The 26,339-nt window shown below is 45.5% G+C and overlaps 1 pseudogene; it reads left to right on the forward strand.

Annotated features, from left to right (window-relative positions):
• Positions 1 to 410: 410 nt before the first annotated feature.
• On the forward strand, positions 411 to 13,221 carry LOC121848020 (annotated as a pseudogene).
• The last annotated feature ends 13,118 nt before the right edge of the window (positions 13,222 to 26,339 follow it).

Genomic DNA, 26,339 nt, shown 5'->3' on the forward strand with positions numbered 1-26,339 from the left:
TCCGTTCCTCTGGCTCCGGTCTGCTCCACGTCCCCCGCCCCAACCGCCCTACCATCGGTGGTCGGGCCTTCAGCCTCTCAGCCCCCAGGCTCTGGAACTCCATCCCCCAGTGCCTTCGCCTTGCTTCCTCCCTTTCCTCCTTCAAGGCCGGTCTCAAAACCTTTCTCTTTGACCGAGCCTTCAGCTCCCCTCTCGACACTCTTCCCCCTCCTCGCTCCCTCCCTTCGCTCCCCTCACCCTGACCATTTCCCCCCTCCTCGCTCCCTCCCTTCCCTCCCCTTACCCTGACCATTTCCCCCCTGCTCGGGTCATGACCCAACTGTGTAGTGCCTTGGGACGTCCTCCTGACGTGAAAGGCGGTTTATAAATGGAATCTTGTTGTTGTTGTTGTTGTTATTATTTGCTCGCAGTACGCAGTCAGACGGCGCGTACGCATCCTCCTTGATGCTGAATACACGTACCTGAACCCGGCTCTGTCCCTGGTCACCATGACGATGATGGCGAAGTTTAATTCATCACAAGCCTGGATATGGAACACATATCAGTGTTACCTGAAGGTGAGAGTGTTTCACTGAGTCTCTAACCCTGACCTGGCAGTGTACACGGACGCACAGTGTAGAGGGAGCGTTACTGCGTCTCTAACCCTGACCTGGGAGTGTGGACGCACAGTGTAGAGTCAGCGTTACTGTGTCTCTAACCCTGACCTGGGAGTGTGGACGCACAGTGTAGAGGGAGCGTTACTGTGTCTCTAACCCTGACCTGGGAGTGTGGACGCACAGTGTAGAGGGAGCGTTACTGCGTCTCTAACCCTGACCTGGGAGTGTGGACAGACGCACAGTGTAGAGGGAGCGTTACTGCGTCTCTAACCCTGACCTGGGAGTGTGGACGGACGCACAGTGTAGAGGGAGCGTTGCTGCGACTCTCACCCTGACCTGGGATTGTGGACGCACAGTGTAGAGGGAACGTTGCTATGTCTCTAACCCTGACCTGGGAGTGCGGACGGACGCGCAGTGTAGAGGGAGCGTTACTGTGTCTCTAACCCTGACCTGGGAGTGTGGACGCACAGTGTAGAGGGAGCGTTACTGTGTCTCTAACCCTGACCCGGGAGTGCGGACGGACGCGCAGTGCAGATGGAGCGTTACTGTGTCTCTAACCCTGACCCGGGAGTGTGGACGCACAGTGTAGAGGGAGCGTTACTGCGTCTCTAACCCTGACCCGGGGAGTGCGGACGGATGCGCAGTGTAGAGGGAGCGTTACATTGCCTCTCTCTGCCCGCAGGCCGTCTCGGAGCTGATCGCGGCTGATATACACACAGCTGCGGAACGGAGAGTGTGTTTCGGACTGAAACTGGTCAGAGGGGCGTATATGGATAAGGAGAGGGCATCAGCCCTGACCCAGGGGAGGTCAGACCCCATCGCTGAGAGCTGGGAGGCCACTAACATCAGGTGCCATCCACACGCATCCCCTCCTCTCTCCACACACACACACCCACACACATGCACACATCCCCCTCTCCTCAAACGCACCCCACCTACATACACGCACAACCACCCCACGCAACGCAGCCCTCCCTCCACACACAGCCAACCAAACCCCCGTACACACACAGCTCCCCCTCACACATAGACAACCAATAAGGTACGCACACAGGCCCCAACGCACGCAACAGCCCCCCAACACACACACACACACAGTCACCCTTCACACTCAGGCTCCCACACAAACACGGATCCCCCCCCCCACACACACACACCACAGTCCCCCCCCCCACGCATATACACAGCGCCCCGTACAACCCCCACACACATACACAGCTCCACCACACACCCAAACACACAGCACCCCCACACACAGAGTCCCCTCCCCACACACACACAGCCTCCCTATACAAAGCCCCCAACACACACAGTACCCCTCCACAAACTACGCCCCACACAGACACACACCCCCCTCGCTCACAAACACCACAGCCCACACCACACCACACACGCACCCCCACCCTACACACCCACACAAATAGCCGGACCCCACACACACACACACACAGAGTCCCCACATACACAGCGCACCACAGAAGATACACAGCACCTCCACCCACACATCCACGCAACCCTCCATATAGAGCACCCCCAAAGCACACAGTCCCTTCAAATCCACATGGAGCCCACCCCACCCCACACACATAGCCCTCCCTCCATACACACATTCCCCACATCCAAACACAGACCCCCCCCTACAATAAAACCCCACCACACAAACAAGCAAAGCATCCCCACGCCCACAGACCTCTCACGATTCGTGCATCTGTACACAGCCACACACATAGACACACCATAACCCCGGACACACACGTCCACCCAGCCACAGCCCCGCCACGTACACACACAGCCCCTCCCACCACACGCACAGGCACCCCAAAGATCACAACCTTGCCACACACAGTGCCCCCCCCCCGACACTCGCATCCCCCACATACACACAGCCCACCCATATGGAGCACCTCCAAAACAAACAGCACCCTCATCACACACACACACAGGCCGACCGCCACATACACACCGAGCTCCCCCCATCCCCACGCCACCGCATACACGCATACAGCCCTCCCCCACACACGCACACCACTGCCCCCTCACACACAGGGCCACCCCATGCACACATTCTCCCCACACGCACAGCCCACACCCCCCACACGCACATCACCACCCCACGCACACATTCCCCCACGTATACACACAACGCGCCCCACGCGCAGCCCCCACCACATACACACCGACATCACTCCCCAACATATACACACACAGTCCGCACCAACACATATATACAGTCCCCACCCTCCCCCCAACACAGCCCCCCCACATACGAACAGTCACTCCCACAACCCCGCACGCCACATACACTCTCAAACACAGGCCCCCCCCCACCCCTCCCACGGACACGCAGACCCCAACATACACGCACGGTCCCCCCATAACCCCCATCACATACACACACAAAGCCTCCCCACCACACACACACCTCTACACACAGCCACACACAGCCACTCCACATACACAGCACCACCCCCACATATCCACACAAACATCACACCCCAACTTAAACACACGCCACCCCCTAAACACACACACAGCCCTCACAGACACACATGTAATACACAGACCCCCATAACTCCCCCACATACACACACACACAGCACTCCCCCAACATACACGCACAACACCCCTCAAATGCACACTTATACACAGCCACACACCCCCATCCACAGATACACAGAGCCCCACATACACAACCCCCATGACCCACACCACATACACTCAAAGCCTCCCCACAAACACACACACACAGCCCCCCCTCCACACAGCCACCCACACATCCCCCCCACACACACAGCCCCCCCTAACATACATATAGCCCCCATTCCGCATGCACACACAGCTGCCCCAAACATACACACGCGCTCACAGCCCCTTTCATATACGCACACAGCCCTCCCGCATACAGACACAAAGCCCCCACCACACATTCAGTTCCCCCACCACATACACACCCACACGCAAGCCCTCCCACACACCCATCCCCCCCATATATACACACAGCCCCCCCCCACAACACCGCTACATCCACACAGCCCTCCATACACAGCATAGCACCTATAAACCCCCACCACGTACACAAACACCCACACAAACGCACGACACAGCCCCAAACAAACACATGCACAGACCCTCTACATCCCCCCCCCACGCACACAGCTACCCCATACATACTCACAGACAGCGCCGCCCCAACAATATACACATACACAGCTCCCCCCACACAAACAGCCCATAAACCCCCACCAAATACACACCCACAAAGCTCCCCAACACGGACACATCCCGCACACCTACCCACCCACACCCCCACCCCCACATACACAAAGCCCTCCTTCAGAAACACAGATACACAGCCCCACCACCCCCACGCACACAGCACTCAACACACAAAGACATTGCCACCCCCCACCGCGTACACCAGCTGCACAAAGCGCCGTACACACAGTCTCCCCACCGCGAACCCACAAACCACAACTCGGAGGCGACCAATTCTTACGACTGCGTCTTTTTTCTCGAGGGGTTATTATCGGGGCGCGCGCGGGGTCGGGAAACGTGGGCCAAGGTTTTGGCCGACCCGGGCATCACACCCGGGCCTCTCGCCGGCGAGGCGAGCGCTCGGACCACCGGGCGACAGAACCCCACGCGCTCCGCGTGAAAAAGTCGGTCGCTCCATTCTCGACCGTGTGTGGGAACCGCCGCCGCCGCCCCACCCCCCCCCCCCCGCGCGATCGGCTGCTGCGTTTCCCCCGACCAAACGTACAGCCGATTCACTGGACGGTATATCCTGCGAAGCACTTTGAGACGTCTCGGAGATGTGAGGGGGTGGGTGGGGAGGGGGAAGAGTGAAAATGTTGACTATCCACCGAGATGTCGGCACAGGCAATATTCACCAAACGGCCTGGGGGAGAGGGGGGGAGAGGGCGGAGAGGGGGTATAACGTGATTATTTTTGTTCAGTTACCAGAGAGTTTTGGACCATTTGTTGGAATTAAGCGCGAAACACAGAGACAAGTATCGCGTCATCGTGGCCACTCACAATGAACACTCGGTTCAACACACTCTTGGCAGGTGGGGTCTACGCCCCAACACCCCCCCACCACCCCGATCTCCCACCCTCTCCTGCCCAAGTTTTCCCACATCTCCCCCCCTTTTCCTCCTCCCCCATATACTACCCCTCCACCCCCCAAACATCTCCCCCCTCTCCCTCCCAATCTCCCCGTCTGCTCCCGCATCTCCCCTCCACCCCCTCTCCACCACATCTCCCCCTCTTCCCCACATCTCCCCCTACATCTCGCACCGCATCTCCGCACACTACGATCACACTATCTCTCTCCCCCTCACTCTGGCGCTCTCACTGTCTCGGAAGACATTCCCTCTGGCGCTCTCTGATTTTTCGCGCACTCTCTCTCTCTCTCCACAGTCTCGCTGTATCACTCTCACACACTCTCTCACACACACACTCTCTCTCTCTCTCTCTCTCTCTCTCTCTCTCACTCTCTCTCTCTCTCTAACTCTCTCTCTCACTCTCTCACTCACAGTCTCGCTATATCACTCTCACACTCTCTCTCTCACTCTCTCTCTCTCTCTCTCTCTCTCTCACCCACTCTCTCTCTCTCTCTCTCTCTCTCTCTCTCTCTCTCTCTCTCTCTCTCTCTCTCTCACAGTCTCACTGTATCACTCTCACACACTCTCTCACACACTCTCTCTCTCCCTCTCTCTATCTCACAGTCTCGCTATATCACTCTCACAATCTCTCTCTCTCTTTCACTCTCTCTCTCACTCACACTCTCTCTCTCAGTATCTCAGTCTCTCTCACAGGCTATGTCAGTCTCACACTCTCTCACTCTATGTCACTCTCACACACTCTCTCTCTTACAGTCTCGCTATATCACTCTCACACACTCTCTCTCACTCTCACTCTCTCTCACAGTCTCGCTATGTCACTCTCACTCTCTCTCTCTCTCTCCCTCACTCTCTCTAACTCTCTCTCACTCTCTCTCACAGTCTCGCTATGTCACTCTCACACACTCTCTCTCTCCCTCACTCTCTCTAACTCTCTCTCTCTCTCTCTCTGACAGTCTCGCTATGTCACGCTCACACTCTCTCTCTCACTCTCACTCACACTCTCTCACTCACACTCTCTCAGTCTCGCTATATCACACTCACACACTCACTCTCTCTCTCACTCACTCTCTCACTATATCACTCTCCCACTCTCTCTCTCACTCACATTCTCTCTCTCACTCTCTCAGTCTCTCTCACAGGCTATGTCAGTCTCACACTCTCTCACTCTCTCTATATCACTCTCACACACTCTCTCTCACTCTCTCCCTCACAGTCTCGCTATGTCACTCTCACACTCTCTCTCTTTCTCTCACTATCTCTAACTCTCTCTCTCTCTCACAGTCTCGCTATGTCACTCTCACGCTCTCTCTCTCTCTCACTCTCTCTAACTCTCTCTTTCTCTCTCTCTCTCTCTCTCTCTCTCTCTCTCTCTCTCTCTCACAGTCTCGCTATAACATTCGCACAATCTCTCGCTCTCTTTCAATCTCTCACTCTCACTCAAACTCTCTCTCTCACACTCTCACTATGTCAATCTCACACTCTCTCCCTCTCTCACTCTCTCTCACAGTCTCACTATATCACTCTTACACTCTCTCTTTCTCTCTCACTCTCTCTCACAATCTCGCTGTATCACTCTCACCTATTTTCTCTCTCTCTCACTCTCTCTCACACACTCTCTCACACACTCTCACAGTCTCCTGATATCACTCTCACACGCTCTCTCTCTCCGTCTCACTCTCTCTCTCTCACAATCTCGCCATATCACTCTCAGACTCTCTGTCACTCATTCTTTCTCACTCACAATCACTCACTCACACTCTCTCAGTCTCGCTATATCACTCTCACACACTCACTCTCTCTCATTCACTCTCTCACTATATCACTCTACCACTCTCTCTCTCTCCCACTCTCTCTCTCTCTTTCATTCTCTCTCACTCACAGTCTCGCTATATCATTCTCACCCTCTCTTTCTCACAGTCTCGCTATATCACTCTCACAATCTCTCTCTCTCTTTCACTCTCTCTCTCACTCACACTCTCTCTCTCCCTCTCACTCTCTCTCTCACAATCTCGCTATATCACTCTCACACTCTCTCTCACTCACTCTTTCTCACTCACTCTTTCTCACTCACTTTCTCTCTCTCACTCTCTCTCACTCACACTCTCTTACTCACACTCTCTCAGTCTCGCGATATCACTCTCACACGCTCACTCTCTCACTCACTCTCTCTCTATATCACTCTCCCACTCTCTCTCTCCCACTCTCTCTCTCTCTCTCTCTCTTTTACTCTCTCTCACTCACAGTCTCGCTATATCACTCTCACACTCTCTCTCACTCACTCTTTCTCACTCACTCTTTCTCACTCACTCTCTCTCTCTCACTCCCTCTCACTCACACTCTCTCACTCACACTCTCTCAGTCTCGCGATATCACTCTCACACGCTCACTCTCTCACTCACTCTCTCGCTATATCACTCTCCCACTCTCTCTCTACCACTCTCTCTCTCTCTCTCTTATTCTCTCTCACTCACAGTCTCGCTATATCACTCTCACTCTCTCTCTCTCACAGTCTCGCTATATCGCTCTCACAATCTCTCTCTCTCTTTCACTCTTTCTCTCACTCACACTCTCTCTTTCACTCTCTCTCAGTCTCTCTCACAGTCTCGCTATGTCAATCTCACTCTCTGTCTCTCTCTCTCTCTCTCACAGTCTCAATATATTACTCTTACACTCTCTCTTTCTCTCTCACTCTCTCACAATCTCGCTGTATCACTCTCACCTATTCTCTCTCTCTCTCTCACTCTCTCACACACTCTCTCACACACTCTCACAGTCTCCTGATATCACTCTCACACACTCTCTATCTCCCTCTCACTCACTCTCTCACAATCTCGTTATATCACTCTCACACTCTCTCCCACTCACTCTTTCTCACTCAAACTCTCTCACTCACACTCTCTCAGTCTCGCTATATCACTCTCACACACCCACTCTCTCTCTCACTCACTCTCTCGATATATCACTCTCTCTCTCACTCTCTCTCTCTCCCACTCTCTCTCTCTTTCATTCTCTCTCACTCACAGTCTCGCTATATCACTCTCACTCTCTCTCTCACATTATCGCATATCACTCTCACAATCTCTCTCTCTCTTTCACTCTCTCTCACTCACACTCTCTTTCGCACTCTCTCTCTGTCTCTCTCGCAGTCTCGCTTTGTCAATCTCACACTCTCTCCCTATCTCACTCTCTCTCACAGTCTCACTATATCACTCTTACACTCTCTCTTTCTCTCTCACTCTCTCTCACAATCTCGCTGTATCACTCTCACCTATTTTCTCTCTCTCTCACTCTCTCACACACTCTCTCACACGCTCTCACAGTCTCCTGATATCACTCTCACACGCTCTCTCTCTCCCTCTCACTCTCTCTCTCTCACAATCTCGCCATATCACTCTCAGACTCTCTGTCACTCATTCTTTCTCACTCACAATCACTCACTCACACTCTCTCAGTCTCGCTATATCACTCTCACACACTCACTCTCTCTCACTCACTCTCTCACTATATCACTCTACCACTCTCTCTCTCCCACTCTCTCTCTCTCTTTCATTCTCTCTCACTCACAATCTCGCTATATCATTCTCACCCTCTCTTTCTCACAGTCTCGCTATATCACTCTCACACTCTCTCTCTCTCTCTCACTCTCTCTCTCACACACACTCTCTCTCTCCCTCTCACTCTCTCTCTCTCACAATCTCGCTATATCACTCTAACACTCTCTCTCACTCACTCTTTCTCACTCACTCTTTCTCACTCACTCTCTCTCTCTCACTCTCTCTCACTCACACTCTCTTACTCACACTCTCTCAGTCTCGCGATATCACTCTCACACGCTCACTCTCTCACTCACTCTCTCGCTATATCACTCTCCCACTCTCTCTCTCTCTCTCTCTCTCTCTCTTTTATTCTCTCTCACTCACAGTCTCGCTATAACACTCTCACTCTCTCTCTCTCATAGTCTCGCTATATCACTCTCACAATCTCTCTTTCTCTTTCACTCTTTCTCTCACTCACTCTCTCTTTCACTCTCGCTCAGTCTCTCTCACAGTCTCGCTATGGCAATCTCTCTCTCTCTCTCTCTCTCTCTCTCTCTCACAGTCTCCCTCTCTCTCTCTCTCATCTCTCTCTCACAGTCTCGCTATATCACTCTCAATCTCTCCTCTCTTTCTCTTCTCTCTCCACTCTCTCTTCCTCTCTCTCTGTCTCTCTCACAGTCTCGCTATGTCAATCTCACACTCTCTCTCTCTCTTCACTCACTCTCTCTCACAGTCTCACTATATCACTCTTACACTCTCTCTTTCTCTCTCACTCTCTCTCACAATCTCGCTGTATCACTCTCACCTATTTTCTCTCTCTCTCACTCTCTCTCACACACTCTCTCACACACTCTCACAGTCTCCTGATATCACTCTCACCACTTCTCTCTCCCTCTCTCTCTCTCACATTCTCGCCATATCACTCTCAGACTCTCTCTCACTCATTCTTTCTCACGCACAATCACTCATTCACACTCTCTCAGTCTCGCTATATCACTCTCACACGCTCTCTCTCTCCCTCTCACTCTCTCTCTCTCACAATCTCGCTATATCACTCTCAGACTCTCTCTCACTCATTCTTTCTCACTCAGTCACTCACTCACTCACACTCTCTCAGTCTCGCTATATCACTCTCACACACTCACTCTCTCTCACTCACTCTCTCACTATATCACTCTACCACACACACTCTCTCTCTCCCACTCTCTCTCTCTCTTTCATTCTCTCTCACTCACAGTCTCGCTATATCATTCTCACCCTCTCTTTCTCACAGTCTCGCTATGTCACTCTCACACTCTCTCTCTCTCTTTCACTCTCTCTCTCACACACACTCTCTCTCTTGCTCTCACTCTCTCTCTCACAATCTCTCTCTCACACTCTCTCTCTCTCACTCTTTCTCTCTCACACTTTCTCTCTAACTCTCTCTCTCTTTCTCACTCTCTCTCACACTCTCTCGCACACTCTCTCTTCACACTCTGTCTCTCACTTTCTCTCTCACACACTCTCTCACTTTCTCTCTCACACTCTCTCTCTCCCAGTCTCTCTCTCTCTTTTACTCTCTCTCTCTACAGTCTCGCTATATCACTCTCACAATCTCTCTCTCTCTTTCCACTCTCTCTCACTACACTCTCTCTCACTCTCTCTCCAGTCTATCTTCCACTCTCTCTCTCTCCTCTCACACTCCTCACTCTCTCTCTCTCTCTCTCTCACTCTGTCTCTCTGACAGTCTCGCTATGTCACTCTCACACACTCTCTCTCTCTCTCTCTCTCTCACAGTCTCACTATATCACTCTCACACTCTCTCTTTCTCTCTCCCTCTCTCACAATCTCGCTGTATCATTCTCACCTATTCTCTCTCTCTCTCTCTCTCACACACTCTCTCACACACTCTCACAGTCTCCTGATATCACTCTCACACACTCTCTCTCCCTCTCACTCTCTCTCACAATCTCGCTATATCACTCTCACACTCTCTCCCACTAACTCTTTCTCACTCACACTCTCTCATTCACACTCTCTCAGTCTCGCTATATCACTCTCACACACTCACTCTCTCTCCCACTCACTCTCTCGCTATATCACTCTCTCTCACTCTCTCTCTCTCCCACTCTCTCTCTCTCTCTTTCATTCTCTCTCACTCACAGTCTCGCTATATCACTCTCACTCTCTCTCTCCCAGTATCGCTATATGACTCTCACAATCTCTCTCTCTCTTTCACTCTCTCTCACTCACACTCTCTTTCTCACTCTCTCTCTCTCTCTGTCTCTCTCACAGTCTCGCTATGTCCATCTCACACTCTCTCTCTCTCTCACTCTCTCTCACAGTCTCACTATATCACTCTTACACTCTCTCTTTCTCTCTCTCTCTCTCTCATAATCTCGCTGTATCACTCTCACCTATTCTCTCTCTCTCTCACACTCATCACTCTCCTCTCCATCTCTCTCACCGTCTCCTGATCATCACTCTCACACCTCTCTCTTCTCCCCTCTCTCTCTCTCACATCTCGCCATACACTCTCAGACTCTCTCTCACTCTTCTTTCTCACTCACAATCACTCATTCACACTCTCTCAGTCTCGCTATATCACTCTCACACGCTCTCTCTCTCCCTTCTCACTCTCTCTCTCACAATCTCGCTATATCACTCTCAGACTCTCTCTCACTCATTCTTTCTCACTCACACTCACTCACTCACACTCTCTCAGTCTCGCTATATCACTCTCACACACTCCCTCTCTCTCACCTCACTCTCTCACGATATCACTCTACCACACACACTCTCTCTCTCCTCCTCTCTCTCCTTCTCATTCTCTCTCATCACAGTCTCGCTATATCATTCTCACCCTCTCTTTCTCACACAGTCTCGCTATGTCACTCTACAATCTCTCTCTCTCTCTCACTCTCTCTCTCACTCACACTCTCTCTCTCCCCTCTCACTCTCTCTCTCACTATCTCGCTCACTCTCTCTCCCACTCTCTCTCACTCACTCTTTCTCACTCACTCTTTCTCCACTAACTCTCTCTCTCTCTCACTCTCTCTCACTCACACTCACTCACTCACACTCTCTCATTCTCGCGATATCACTCACACACTCACACTCTCACTCACCTCTCTCCTATTCTCTCTCCACTCCTCTCTCTCCACTCTCTCTCTCTCTCTATTTTATTCTCTCTCTCTCACAGTCTCGCTATATCACTCTCCAAATCTCTCTCTCTTTCACTCTCTCTCTCACTCACACTCTCTCTCACTCTCTCTCAGTCTCTCTCACAGTCTCGCTCTATAATCACTCTCACACACCTCACTCTCTCTCTTACTCTCTCTCTCTCACTCCTTCCTCTCTCCAGCTCGCATTTCACCTCCCTCACACACTCCTCTCTCTCTCCTCTCTCACTCTCTCTCTCACTCTCCTAATCACTCTCACACCTCTCACACTCTCACTCTTTCATTCTCTCTCACCACATCTCGCTCACTCCATCACTCTCTCACTCTCTCTCTCTCTCTCACTCTCTCTCTCACTCTCTCTCTCACTCTCTCTCTCATAGCTCCGTAATCTCTCTCACACTCTCTCTTTCTCTCTCACTCTCTCTCACATCTCGCTCTATCACTCTCACTATTCTCTCTCTCTCTCACTCTCTCTCACACACTCTCTCACACTCTCTCACACTCTCTATCTCTCACACTCTCTCTCTCACTCTCTCACTCTCTTCTCTTACTCTCACTTTCATCAGTCCTCACACTCTCTCTCTCTCTTCTCTCTCTCTCTCTCACTCTCTCTCTCTCACATCTCCACTGTCACTGTCCACACTTCTCTCTCTCTCTCTCTCACTCTCTCTCTCTCTCACAGTCTCACTATTTCACTGTCAGACACACTCTCTCACTCTCTCTCACAGTCTCACTATTCACTGTCAGACACACTCTCTCACTCTCTCTCACAGTCTCACTATTTCACTGTCACACACTCTCTCTCTCTCACAGTCTCACTATTTCACTGTCAGACACACTCTCTCACTCTCACTCTCTCTCTCGCAGTCTCACTATTTCACTGTCAGACACACCACTCTCACACACTCTTTCACTCCAGAATGCGGGAATTGAACATAGAGAAAGATGATGGAATTGTTTGTTTTGGACAGTTGATGGGCATGTGCGACCATGTGTCAGTCACCCTGGGTATGTCACTGTCTCTGTCACTGTGTGTCACCGTACGTGTCATTGTGTGTGACTGGTGTCCGTCTCTGTCACTGTGTTTGTCACATGTGTGGCACGCGTGTGGCACTGCCGGTGCGTGTCGGTGTCTTTGTCACTGTGTGTGGGGGTCACTGTATCTGTCCAAGTGTCTGCATCTGTGTCTGTCCTCTCTTCTCCGTTTCTGTAACGGTGACACAGGAGGGTGTGGGTGTAGTGACTGTTCACTGAGTCGCAGGGTGTGGTGACTGTTCGCTATGATGCAGCCCGTTGTAGAGACTATTCGAGGAGTAGTAACTGTTCGAAGTGCAGTATGTGTTCGAGGTGTTCACTCGCTGATGCAGTGACTGTTGTTGTGACAGAGACATGGTGTGTGGTAGTGACTGTTATTGTGACACAGGCGCGGGCGTAGTGTGGTGACTGGTATTGTGACACAGACGCGGGGCAGTGCAGTGACTGTTACCGGCGCCACAGATGATGCGGGTGTAGTAACTGTTATTCTGACGCAGGCATGGCCGGCTACATGGTGTACAAGTCGCTGCCCTACGGAGCGGTGGACACAGTGATCCCGTACTCGTGCGCAGAGCTCAGGAAATCCAGGCCGTTCTCCAGGGAGTGAGACCAGGAGCAGAAGCTACTGCGGAGAGAACTGCGTCGGAGATTCCGACTGCCGGGCGCTCGAACTACGCTTCCTGAACCGTCCATCAGCCGATCAGCCCCCGAGGATCACAGCGGGAACGGGCAGGAGGTCCGGCGGCATCCAATAGGAGAGGAAAATTAGTTACGATTTAGGTCGATCGCCTACAGTCTGAAGAAACATTATCTTGGCTCAGTCGGCTGTGCGGAGTCCTGCAGCTCAGTGGTTAGAGCACTCGCTTTGCGAGCGACTGACCCGAGTTTCAATTCCAGGCAGAGGGCGAAACTCGGGCAAGTTTCCTTACTCCGACAGAGCCTAATAATAATCCCTCCACAACCAAAACAATAATAAATTGGTCATTTTTCAATCTACGACTGTTTGTGGGACATTGCTGTGCGCAATTGGCTGCCGCGTTCGCCCACAAATATACAGTCAATTCGCTTTACAGTGTGTTCTGCGGAGCGCTTTGGGACGTCCTCCCGACGTGAGAAGCGCTATATCAAATGCGAGGATTATTATTATTATTTTCCTCGCTCCATGGATGGTGTTGACAGCTCCATGGACCTGTTGGCTTTTGAACGTTGGAATAAAACATTTTTAAAAATATGTGCTCGTGACAATCAGCGCAATTTTTTCTCTCTCTGTGAGTCTCTCTCATTCCCTCTCTCTGTCTCTCTGTCTCTCTTTTTCAGTCTCTCTCAGCTCGACTCTCTCTCTGTCTCTACTTTTTTCTCCCTCTCTATTTCTCCTCTCTCTGTATATCTCCCAACTCTCTGTCTCTCCCTATCTCTTGCTCTCTTTCTCTCTTTCTCTGTCTGTGGCTCTTTTCTCTACCTGTCTCTCTACCTCTTTCTTTCTTTCCTTCTTTCTTTCTTTCTTTCTTTCTTTCCGTCTTTCTTTCTCTTTCTCTCTCTCTCGGAGAGAGGAAAGTTTCTTTCATTTCCTTCTCTCTCTCTCTCTCTCCTGGTATCCTGTAGCTCAGTGCTGAGGCACTCACCTCAAAAACGAGACACCTGAGTTCGATTCCTAGACGGGGAGAAACGTCGGTCAAGTTTTCTTACTCCACAACCCGCGTCTGTTTACTTTGCAATAAATAGGAACCCGGTTGATAGTCGAATTGTCAGATCTGTCTGTCCGTGTGTCTGTCTGTCCGTGTGTCTGTCCGTCTGTCCGTGTGTCTGTCTGTCTGTCTGTCCGTCTGACCGTGTGTCTGTCTGTCTGTCTGTCCGTCTGTGTCCGTCCGTCTGTCCGTGTGTCTGTCTGTCCGTGTGTCTGTCCGTGTGTCTGACCGTGTGTCTGTCTGTCTGTCTGTCTGGCTCAGGACCTGTGTGTGTTTGCGTCTGTTTGCACGTCTGTTTGTATGTGTCTCTTTGCGTGCATATGTGTGTGTGTCTGTGTATGTATCTGTGCCTGTATGTCTGTCTGTGTGTGTGCCTGTATCTGTGTGTGTATGTGTGTGGCGTTTTGTGCGCGTCTGTGTATGTCACCACGGCTCAGTTGTGTGTGTCTATGCGTGTGTTTGTGTGTGTGTGTCTGCGCCCATGTTTGCATGTGTATGTGTACCTTTTTTGTGTGCGTGCGTGTGTGTCACCACGGTTCAGTGTGTGTACGTTTGTCTTGGTGCATATGTTTGTGTGTCTGTGTGTGTGTGAGTTTGTCTGTTTGTGTGCGTTTATCTGTTTGTCTGTGTGAGTGTACCTGTGTGTGTTTGTGTATCTATCTCACTCTATCTGTGTCCCTCTCACAGGGTAAAGTGTAGTGACTGTGTTTTGTCTATATTGAGGTTCTCACTGTCAATATCAGATTATATAGAGTTGTCACTGTGTCTGTGTGTATGACTGTGTGTGTGTGTGTGTGTCTGTGTGTATGACGCTGTGTGTGTGTGTCTGTGTCTGTGTGTATGACTGTGTGTGTATGACTGTGTGTGTGTGTCTGTGTGTAGGACTGTGTGTCCGTGTGTATGACTGTATGTGTGTGTGTCTGTGTGTATGACTGTGTGTGTGTGTCTGTGTCTGTGTATGACTGTGTGTGTGTATCTGTGTGTATGACTGTGTGTGTGTGTCTGTGTGTATGACTGTGTGTGTGTGTGTGTCTGTGTGTACGACTGTGTGTGTGTGTGTCTGTGTGTATGACTTTGTGTGTGTGTGTGTGTGTGTCTGTGTGTATGACTGTGTGTGTGTGTGTCTGTGTGTATGACTTTGTGTGTGTGTGTGTGTGTGTGTCTGTGTGTATGACTGTGCGTGTGTGTGTCTGTGTGTATGACTTTGTTTGTGTGTGTGTGTCTGTGTATGACTGTGTGTGTGTGTCTGTGTGTATGAATGTGTGTGTGTGAGTGTGTCTGTGTCTGTGTGTATGTCTGTGTGTGTGTGTATCTGTGTGTCAGCACGGCTGAGTCTCTGTCTGTGTATGTCTGTGTCTGTCTGTGTGTTTGTGTATGTCAGTCTTTTTGTGTGCATCTGTGTGTCTGCCTGTGTGGGTGTTTCTGTGTGTGTGTGTGTGTGTGTGTGTGTGCGCCCGCGTGTGTCTGTCTGTGTAATTCTTTGTGTGTGTGTGTGTGTCTGTATCTCTGTGTCTGTATGTGTATCTGTGTATATCAGCCCAGCTGAGTGCGTGTGTGTATGTCTGTGTGCGGGTGGGTGTGGGTGTTTCGGTGACTGCGTGTGTGTGTCTGTGTCTGACTGTGTGTCTGTGTATATGTGTGTGTCTGTCTCTCTGTGTGTGTGTGTGTACGTGTGTGTGTCAGCACACGGCTCAGTGTCTGTGTGTGTGTGTGCGCGTGTGTTTCTGTGCGAGCTCGGCTCTGTTTGTTTGCATTTATGAGTGTGCGTGTGTGTGTGTCACTCTCTCTGTTTCTCTCTCACAGGATAAACTATAAAGTGTAGTGACTGTGTTTTCTCTATACAGAGATTCTCACTGTTTATATCAGACTACATAGAGGTGTTACTCTGTCTGTGCCTGTGTGTGTCTGTGTGTGGGTGTGTATCTGTGTGTGCGTCTGTGTGTCTGTGTCTGTGAGTGCGTCTGTGTGTCTGCGCCTGTGTGTGTCTGTGTCAGTGTGTGTATCTGTGTGTGCATCTGTGTGTCTGCGTCTGTGTATGTGTCTGTGTGTCTGTGCCTGTGTGTGTCTGTGTGTGGGTGTGTATCTGTGTGTGCATCTGTGTGTCTGTGTATGCGTCTGTGCCTGGGTGTGTCTGTGTGTCTGTGCCTGTGAGTGCGTCTGTGTGTCTGTGCCTGTGTGTGTCTGTGTGTGTGTGTGTATCTGTGTGTGCGTCTGTGTGTCTGCGTCTGTGTATGTGTCTGTGTGTCTGTGCCTGTGTGTGTCTGTGTGTGGGTGTGTATCTGTGTGTGCATCTGTGTGTCTGTGTATGCGTCTGTGCCTGTGTGTGTCTGTATGTTTGTGTCTGTGATTGCGTCTGTGTGTCTGTGCCTGTGTGTGTCTGTGTGTGTATCTGTGTGTGTATCTGTGTGTCTGTGTGTGCGTCTGTGCCTGTGTGTGTCTGTGTGTCTGTGTCTGTGATTGCGTCTGTGTGTCTGTGTCTGTGTGTGGGTGTGTCTCTCTGTGTGTGTCTGTGTATGCGTCTGTGCCTGTGTGTGTCTGTGTGTCTGTGTCTGTGAGTGCGTCTGTGTGTCTGAGCCTGTGTGTGTCTGTGTGTGTGTCTGTGTGTGTATCTGTGTGTGTATCTGTGTGTCTGTGTGTGCGTCTGTGCCTGTGTGTGTCTGTGTGTGTGTGTATCTGTGTGTGCGTCTGTGTGTCTGTGTCTGTGTGTGGGTGTGTCTCTGTGTGTGTGTCTGTGTGTGTGGCTGTGTGTACGTGTGTGCCGTTTTGTGTGTGTCCATGGCTCAGTTGTGTTTGCCTGTGTGTGTGTGTGTGCGTGTGTGTTTGTGTGTCTGCGCCCGTGTGTGAGTGTCTTTTCGTGTACATGTGTATGTGTCACTACAGTTCAGTATGTGCGTTTGCCTTTGTGCACGTGTGTGTGTGTGTGTGTGTGTCACTCTCTCTGTTTCTCTCTCACAGGATAAACTATAAAGTGTAATGACTGTGTTTTCTCTATACAGAGATTCTCACTGTTTATATCAGACTATATAGAGGTGTCACTGGGTCTGTGCCTGTGTGTGACTGTGTGTGACTGCGTATTGTGTATTTGTGTCTGTCTGCGTCTGCGTATCTTTCTCTGTGTCTGTCTGTGTTTGTATCTTTGTGTGTCATCATTCATTATAATTAATAAAAATTTGTATTAATCCATAATAATCAATAATAATTGATAATATTCCATAATAATTCATAATAATAGTAACAATCATTAATATTATTTATTGTTATCCATAATAATTAGTCATCCATAATAATTCATAATAAGTAAAAAATATTTAAAAATAAATAATAATTAATAATCCATAACATAATAATATGACACATTAGTTAATAATAATTAATAATAATCTATAATAATCAATAATGCATAGTAATTAATAGTAATCCATAATAATTAATAATAATACACAATAATTAATAACAATCCATAATAATTTATGATATTTTATATTAATACACAATAATCCATAATATTCCATAAAAATTACAACAATACATAATAATTAATGATCCATAATAATTAATCATAATTAATAATAATCCATAATTATCCATAATAATGAATAATAATCCGTAATAATTAATAAGATTCCATGATAACTACTAATAATCCTTAATAATCCATAATAATTAACAACAATACATAATATTAATTATCCATCATAATCCATAATAATTAATAACAATCGATAATCTTCCACAATAATTATTAATAATTAATAATAATTAATCATAATCCACAATATTCGTTATTAATACATAATAATCCATAACAATAACAGTTTACAATACTCCATAATAATTAAAAATAATTCTTAATAATTAACAATATTGAAGGATTATAATAATAAATAATAATTAATAATTTGTAACAATTAATAATAATCCATAATAATTAATAATAATTAATAATAATCCATAAGTATCCATAATATTCGTTAATAATCCACACTAATTAACAATAATCCATAATAATTAGGGTTATTAACCTCAGACACGGTTGACCTTAGACGAATGTGAATCAATACCCGGATGACGTCAGATCAACTTTAACCCAGAGATAAATAATATTAATAATAAACATTAATAATTAATAATAATAATCACAAAACCATTAATAATAGTCCACAATAACTATTAATAATTCACAATAATTAATAATATCATGTAATAATTCAGAATATTTAATCATAAAAAAAATATTTCATAATTATTAATAAAAATTAATAAAAATCCACATCATTTAATAATAATTTATAATAATTGATAATCATCCACAATAATTATTAAAAATAACAACAATGCATAATAATTAATAATAAAACGTAATAATTAATAATATGATTAATAGTCCTTAATAATTAATAATAATTAAAAATATTCAATAACAATTGATGATAATCAATAAAAACCCACAATAATTCGTGATAATTATTAAAATGTACCAATCCATATAATTAATTATAATCCACAATAATTTATAATAACCTACAATAATAAATAATATTCCATAATAATTAATGGAATATTATTAATCACTAATAATTATAATGGAATATTTTTAATTATTATCTATTATTATTCATTATTATTAATTATTGTGGATTATTTTCAATTATTTACTGTTATTGAATATTTTCAATTATTATTCATTATTATGGAATATTATTAATTATTAAGCATTATGGAGTCCTGTAGCTCAGTGGTTAGAGCACTCGCTTTGCAAGTGAGAGACCTGAGTTCAATTACAGGCAGAGGGCGAAACCTTGGGCAAGTTTCCTTACTCCACACAGAGCCTAATAATAATCCCTTCAAAACAAAGCAATAATAAATTGGTCATTTTCAATCTACGACTGTTTGTGGGACATTGCTGTGCGCAATTGGCTGCCGCGTTCGCCCACAAATATACAGTCAATTCACTTTACAGTCTATTCTGTGAAGCGCTTTGGGACGTCCTCCCGACGTGAAAAGCGCTATATCAAATGCAAGGATTATTATTATTATTATTATTTTTAATTATTGTTTATTATTTTCAATTATTGTGGATTATTTTTAATTATTATAAATTATTACGTTATACTATTAATTATTACTAATTATTATTAATTATTATGGAATATAGTTATATATAGGATTATTTTAATTATTATAAATTATTATTTGTTATTAATTATTAAGCAATATGTTTAATTATTTATTAATTGTAATAGAATATTATTAATTATTGTGGTTTATAATGAATTATTATTAATTATTATGTATTCATATATATTATTATGGAACATTATTAATTATTATTATGGAATATTTTTAATTATTACTTAATATTGTAAATTATTGTGGAATACTTTTAATTATTATTAATTATTCCGTAATATTATTAATTGTTGTTAATTATTACGGAATATTTTTAATTATTGATTATTATTAATCATTATGGCATATTCTTCATTTTAATTAATTATTATTATATATTATTATTTAATAATAATTATTAATTATTGTGAATTATCATTCGTTGTTATTAATTATTATGCATTATTATCAGCGATTATTATGTAATAACATCAATTATTAGTAATTATTGGTGATTATCATTAATTATTATTAATTAATTATTAACTATTAATTATTATTACCAACAACAGCGCCTCCCGGTGCCTCAACACCGTCACTGCAGCCGCTACAGTGATGTGCTGCAACAACAGCGCCACACGGTGGCTCAACACCGTCACTGCAGCCGCTACAGTGATGTGCTGCAACAACAGCGCCGCCCGGTGGCTGAATATCGTCATCGCAGTCGCTACAGTGATGCACTGCAACAACAGCCACGCCAAGCGGGTCAATAAAGTCACTGCGGCCGCTACCGTGATGTGCTGCAACAACAGCGCCGCCCTGTGGCTCAATATTATTAAATATTATTAATAATAAAAATATTAATAATAAGTACTATTTAATAATATTGCATAATCATTAATAATTATTATTAAACATTAATAATATATTATATTTAATGATATTCCATAATGTTTAATGATTATTATTAATTAATCATTAATAATAAATAATAATTAAAAATATGCCACAATCATTAATAATAACTAATAATATTAAATAATAATACTAAAAGTAAGACATAATGTTTAATGACATGCCGTAATAATTAATAATTGTTGTTATTCATTTATAATGATAAATAATAAGTAAATATATGGCATAATAATTAGTAATAATTAATAGTTAATAATATTGAACAATAATCATAAAAATAATAATAAATATTATTTAATAATGTAATTAATAATTATGTAATATTATTAAATATTATTAGTTATTATTAATTATCGCTGACGATTTGTGATTATTAATTATTGCGGATTATTATTATGAATTATTGTGGAATATTATAAATTATTATTTATTATTATGATACGTTTAATTTTTTTGGTTATTATTAACTATTGGTGGTGATTATTAATTATTAATTATTAATGATTATGTTTATTTATTATTAATTATTGGTGATAATTATAATTTATAATGAATCATTATGACATATTTTTAATTAATATGTATTATTATTAATTATTAATTCTTATGGAATATTTTTAAAATATTATTTATTATTATTAATGATTAATAATCATTATTAAATCTATGTCATAGTATTTAATATTATTTAATGTGATTAACTATGAGTAATTATTGGTGATTATTGGTGAAATTCAGGGACGAATAGAATACCGAGGCTCCTGATGGCTTTGGGAGGTGGAGAGTGCAGCCTTGGATGCTGATGGTGTCAGCGCCTGAGGTGCGGAGGCGCTGACGTGAGCCAATCAGGAGGGCATCGGTTTTACGCACATTGAGCTGAAGAAAGTTGTCTCTCGTCCAGGACTCGATGTCGGACAGACTGTTGTCAGGACATCGGGGGTCGTGGAGTTGAGGGTAGAGGAGGAAAGGTAGAGTTGGGTGTCATCCGCATACATGTGGAAGTTAACTCCATGTCTGCGGATGATGTCACCACAGGGGGAGCATATAGAGGGTGAAGAGGAGGGGACCAAGGACAGAGCCCTGAGGGACACCGCACGAGACAGTGCGGGGGGTGGAGGAAAAGACTTTGGTGGAAACAAAATGAAGAGAGTGGGAGAGGTGCGACCTAAACCACTCAAGAACAGGACCTTGAAGGTTGAGTTGGAAGGACAAGCGGCGGAGGAGGATACCGTGGTCGACCGTATCGAAATGCTGCCGATAGGACGAGGAGGACGAGGAGGCAGAGGGAGCCCTGGTCACAGATGGTCAGGATGTCAGTGGTGACCTTGACCAGGGCAGTTTCTGTGCTATGGGCAGCACGGAAACCCGACTTAAGGGGTTCGAATAATGAATGGGTGGAGAGGAAAGAGCACAGCTGTGTGGCGATAACTCTTTCAAGGACCTTGTACAGGAAGGTGAGGTTGGAGATGGCTAAACACCAGCCAGCACCCACTATACACCAGCCGGCACCCACTAAACACCAGCCAGCACCCATTAAACACAAGCCAGCACCCACTAAACACCAGCCAGCACCCACTAAACACCAGCCAGCAATCACTAAACACCAGCCAGCACCCACTGAACACCAGCCGGCACCCACTAAACACCAGCCAGCACCCACTAAACACCAGCCGGCATCCACTAAACACCAGCTTGCACCCACTAAACAACAGCCAGCACCCACTAAACACCAGCTAGCACCCACTAAACACTAGCTAGCACCCACTAAACACCAGCCAGCACCCACTAAACTCAGCCAGCACCCACTAAACACCAGCCATCACCCACTAAACACCAGCCAGCACCCACTAAACACCAGCCAGCACCCACTAAACACCAGCCACCCACTAAACACCAGCCGGCACCCACTAAACACCAGCCGGCACCCACTAAACACCAGCCGGCACCCACTAAACACCAGCCTGCACCCACTAAACACCAGCCAGCACCCACTAAACACCAGCCAGCACCCACTAAACACCAGCCAGCACCCACTAAACACCAGCCAGCACCCACTAAACACCAGCCAGCACCCACTAAACACCAGCCAGCACCCACTAAACACCAGCCAGCACCCACTAAACACCAGCCAGCACCCACTAAACACCAGCCAGCACCCACTAAACACCAGCCAGCACCCACTAAACACCAGCACCATAAACACCAGCCAGCACCCACTAAACACCAGCCAGCACCCACTAAACACCAGCCAGCACCCACTAAACACCAGCCAGCACCCACTAAACTCCAGCCAGCACCCACTAAACACCAGCCATCACCCACTAAACACCAGCTAGCACCCACTGAACACCAGCCGGCACCCACTAAACACCAGCCAGCACCCACTAAACACCAGCTAGCACCCAATAAACACCAGCCAGCACCCACTAAACACCAGCTAGCACCCACTAAACACCAGCCGGCACCCACTAAACACCAGCTAGCACCCAATAAACACCAGCCAGCACCCACTAAACACCAGCTAGCAAGCACTGAATAACAGCCATCACCCCTGAACACCATTAACAGACGCGCACACAAAGACAGTCAGAAACACAGACACCAGGTATACATACGCAGACACACACACTCAAACGGATCTGCATACACACTGTTAACACCAGACCATATAGTGGTGCTCCCTGTTAATATCAGACAGCCAGAGACACTAATCAGCTGGAACGTATTAAACACCATCCACAACAACAACAGACACAGACTCATGAAAATACAGATACACACAGCCACATACGTGTCACTTTGCCGCAAAACTTTTGACATCTCAATTCAATTCTTCCACCTTGTCCCCTCCTTCCCCGTTTACAGTTTCTGTCTTAGAGGCCATCCTCTTCGACCGAGTCTGTGGACACTTCTCCCGAGGAAAGTGTTACTGATAAGCGAAAATAAAGCTATCATGCGTGAAGTGAGCTCTTTAAATGCAACTTGTCGTGGTTGCTGATTTTTGACATAAATTACAAAAAAGCATTGCACGCCAAATAAAACATTTTTACCAATAATAAAAATGAAAAATAGACACACAGAAACAGGTCACTTAGTTTATGTTGCGACGTTCTACGACTGGACTGGGCAAATAAGTGTACAAACATTGCGTTATCTGGAGAGTTTTTCACGTCCAACAGTACTTGTCCGGATAATCTGCAAACAGGAATGGGTGTTTATTCTATACATGAACACAGGCATATTCGAGAAGTAAAACGGTCAATACACCTTCGGTCGAAAAATAGTTCTTTATTATTCATAATAGTTTTACTTAAAGCCAATAAGTGTCAAAGGATATTTAACCACATTCTTCAGATCCTCTCTAAACTTGGTTTGGGTCACCGCATATATACATGTGTTAGTACAGGAACATAAAAGTTGAAGCATAAATCCCGTCTGTTGGAAGATATATCGAGAGTTATTCACTGATGTTTCATAATTATAGTTGGTAATTTTCCATTTCAATGAGTAGATAATAGTCGTAATCCATAACAATAGAAAACTGGCCGATATAGCTAATAGTAAAGTTACGGATTTTCTTCGCTTTTCCATCTCTGGATCATTCTGGTTAGCGCCATTTTTATTGATTCGTATTCTCCTGCGGACCCTGCTGGCTGTTAAAATGTGTCTGACGGTTAATGCATTGAAGAGAACAATCAAAAGAAAGACAGCAATAGGAGAAAAAATTCGGTTAAACCATCCAAACGCTCCCCATATTGGTGAAGTATATGTGCTGGGTTTTCCAGTGCAGTAAAATGGTACATCGTTAATTATTATAACGGGAGAAAACACAAAGTACCAGGGAATGCTTTGAACACAGCTGATCACACAGACCATTGTTATCACCAAATAGGCAGTTTTCACAGTGCAATATATAGTTTTAAACTTCTGACAACAAATAGCCACAAAACGGTCGAAGGTGAAAACGACAGTAAGCCACGCAGAACACTTTGTGGCTGTAGCCATCAAAACAACTCTGAGACTGCACACGGGCGTATAGAACAAGAAACTAATTGGGAAATAAAAACTATTAATTCGATTCAATATTACATCCGTGATAATGACCATCAGATCCGCCGCCGCCATGGATCCCAGGTAAAGAGTGACGCCTTTGGCGAGACCACAATTTCCACGGGAAAGGATCAGTATCGCCATCAAGTTAACTGCAAGAAAATAGGAAAAGAAAAATTAAAGCAAGAATCCTTACACTTGGTACAGTGGTTCATATCATAGAACATCAATTGGATTATTTTTGCTGGCGAACGAGACAGACTATTTCCAACAGCTTCCAAAAGGTTCATCCCAAATTACTGAATATGCTTTTCTTTCAGTGATAAAAAGTAAATTGCCTTTGTGCAGCGGTATAATTTAATGTTGAGTAATATTTACCTTTTATGTAACGTCTAAATATGCTGGAGTTCCTCAAAATGCTTTAGAAACTTTTCGGTGAATGCACAGCGAACGTGTATGAGTGATAATAACAATGTTTGCATTTGAAAAAGCAATTCATCACATTGTTTAGACATCTGAATTGCTTCACGGAAAAAAAATTGTAAAGGATTTTACTGTTAGCTTATTGGGCAAAACAGCACAGGTGAAGAAAACTGACAATTCACACAGAAAAAAAACATAATCAACCATGAAGTAAATGACATGATTCTTTGAAAATGTTGCTTCCCAGAATTAACTCCCTTCTCTTTCCAATGTCCAGTTTAAAAGACAGATGGGACCTCCTTTCAAAATTTGAAATAAACGTTGACATCCCTGACACTGCAAGTCTTCCCAAAATAATAAATTCAACCCTGAATATGAGGCCAAAGTCCTGACATGTAGCTTGAACTGAAGACGACCTTCCGACTCAGAAGTGAGAGTTTATTTTGACAAATTGGTTCTTTGACGCAGCAGAAATCCTCCTAAGATTTCCACATCTAGCCCACATGCACAGCGATTTCTAAGTGCCTGGAATACATTGCGCAAACTCTCCATTTATGTTTACACCATTGCGTGTCTCTCACGATGATACGGTGTGGGCAGTGTCTAGAAGAGCTTTTAAGGAGTGCTGATCAGTGTGCTTTGTGGAGTAGTAATGAAGTTATCAACTGAAACGGCACTACTTGCAATTCAATACTACTATCTGGCCAGCTTTTCCGCTGTCTCTCCCGTTAGGACAGTCCTAACCGTTAGGCTTTTGGGTTTCAGCGTCAGCAGGAGTTGAGAGTGAAAAATCACTTTTGCCAATGCCACTCCAGGTCCAACCGATGAGCCAGACCATCTGGTCTACTACCATCGTTATCCAGCAGTACGATATCCCTGATGAACGAGACTGAGAAACCAGGCTCAGGTGCTCGACCTGAAAGACTGCCAGTGGACAGACTGGGATCTGAATTTGTTTCGCCAGCATTTCACTTTGGAACCAGTTCAGTTAATGGAAACCCCAATTACTTTGCGCCCACCCACCACGAATAATTTGGTCCTGCCAAATGAAAATTCTTCCCACTTGGCAACTGTTAACACTGAAAGATGCATAAACTCGGGCTACAAAATCATTAACAGACGCAGCGAGACGGCGATGTATATAATCATTAATATGTAAGAAATCTTACCAGGAACACCAAGTATTGCAAGGATGGGGTAGTAAATTGCCTCCACGTCATAAATGGTTAAATATGCCATCTTTTTCAATAGACAAGCCTTTGTACTTTCCTCCTCCAGGATGGCTCCCATGAACAGAATGAAACGGCAGCCTCATCAGAAGTTATTTATAATAACGGCAATCCACCAGGGAAGAATTAATTGCAACACACACTGATGCCAATTTACAGTCATTAAACAAACATATTGCATTCAAATCAGCTCTCCGATATTTGACAAATAACATCTGTAAATGTAAACTGGAGACGGAGTTTTCTGATGGTTGACAAAGAAATAGCTTCAGAAACATCCGTTTTTATTCACGAAAAACTGTGGTAGATTTTAGGAGTAAAATATATTATTTACATTTGCGGGTGTGAAGGAAAATTTCATATGTGCTTCTGGAGAGAAATAGTTAAGTACATGAATGAAAGACGCTTCTCTGAGAAAGAGGATACGCCAGGGCTCAAGTAATCAAAGATGACCAGGTCGGGGCTAACTTGTTGCT

Source organism: Callorhinchus milii, unplaced genomic scaffold (genome assembly GCF_018977255.1).
Source record: "Callorhinchus milii isolate IMCB2004 unplaced genomic scaffold, IMCB_Cmil_1.0 Scaffold86, whole genome shotgun sequence".
NCBI classification, from domain to species: Eukaryota; Metazoa; Chordata; class Chondrichthyes; order Chimaeriformes; family Callorhinchidae; genus Callorhinchus; species Callorhinchus milii.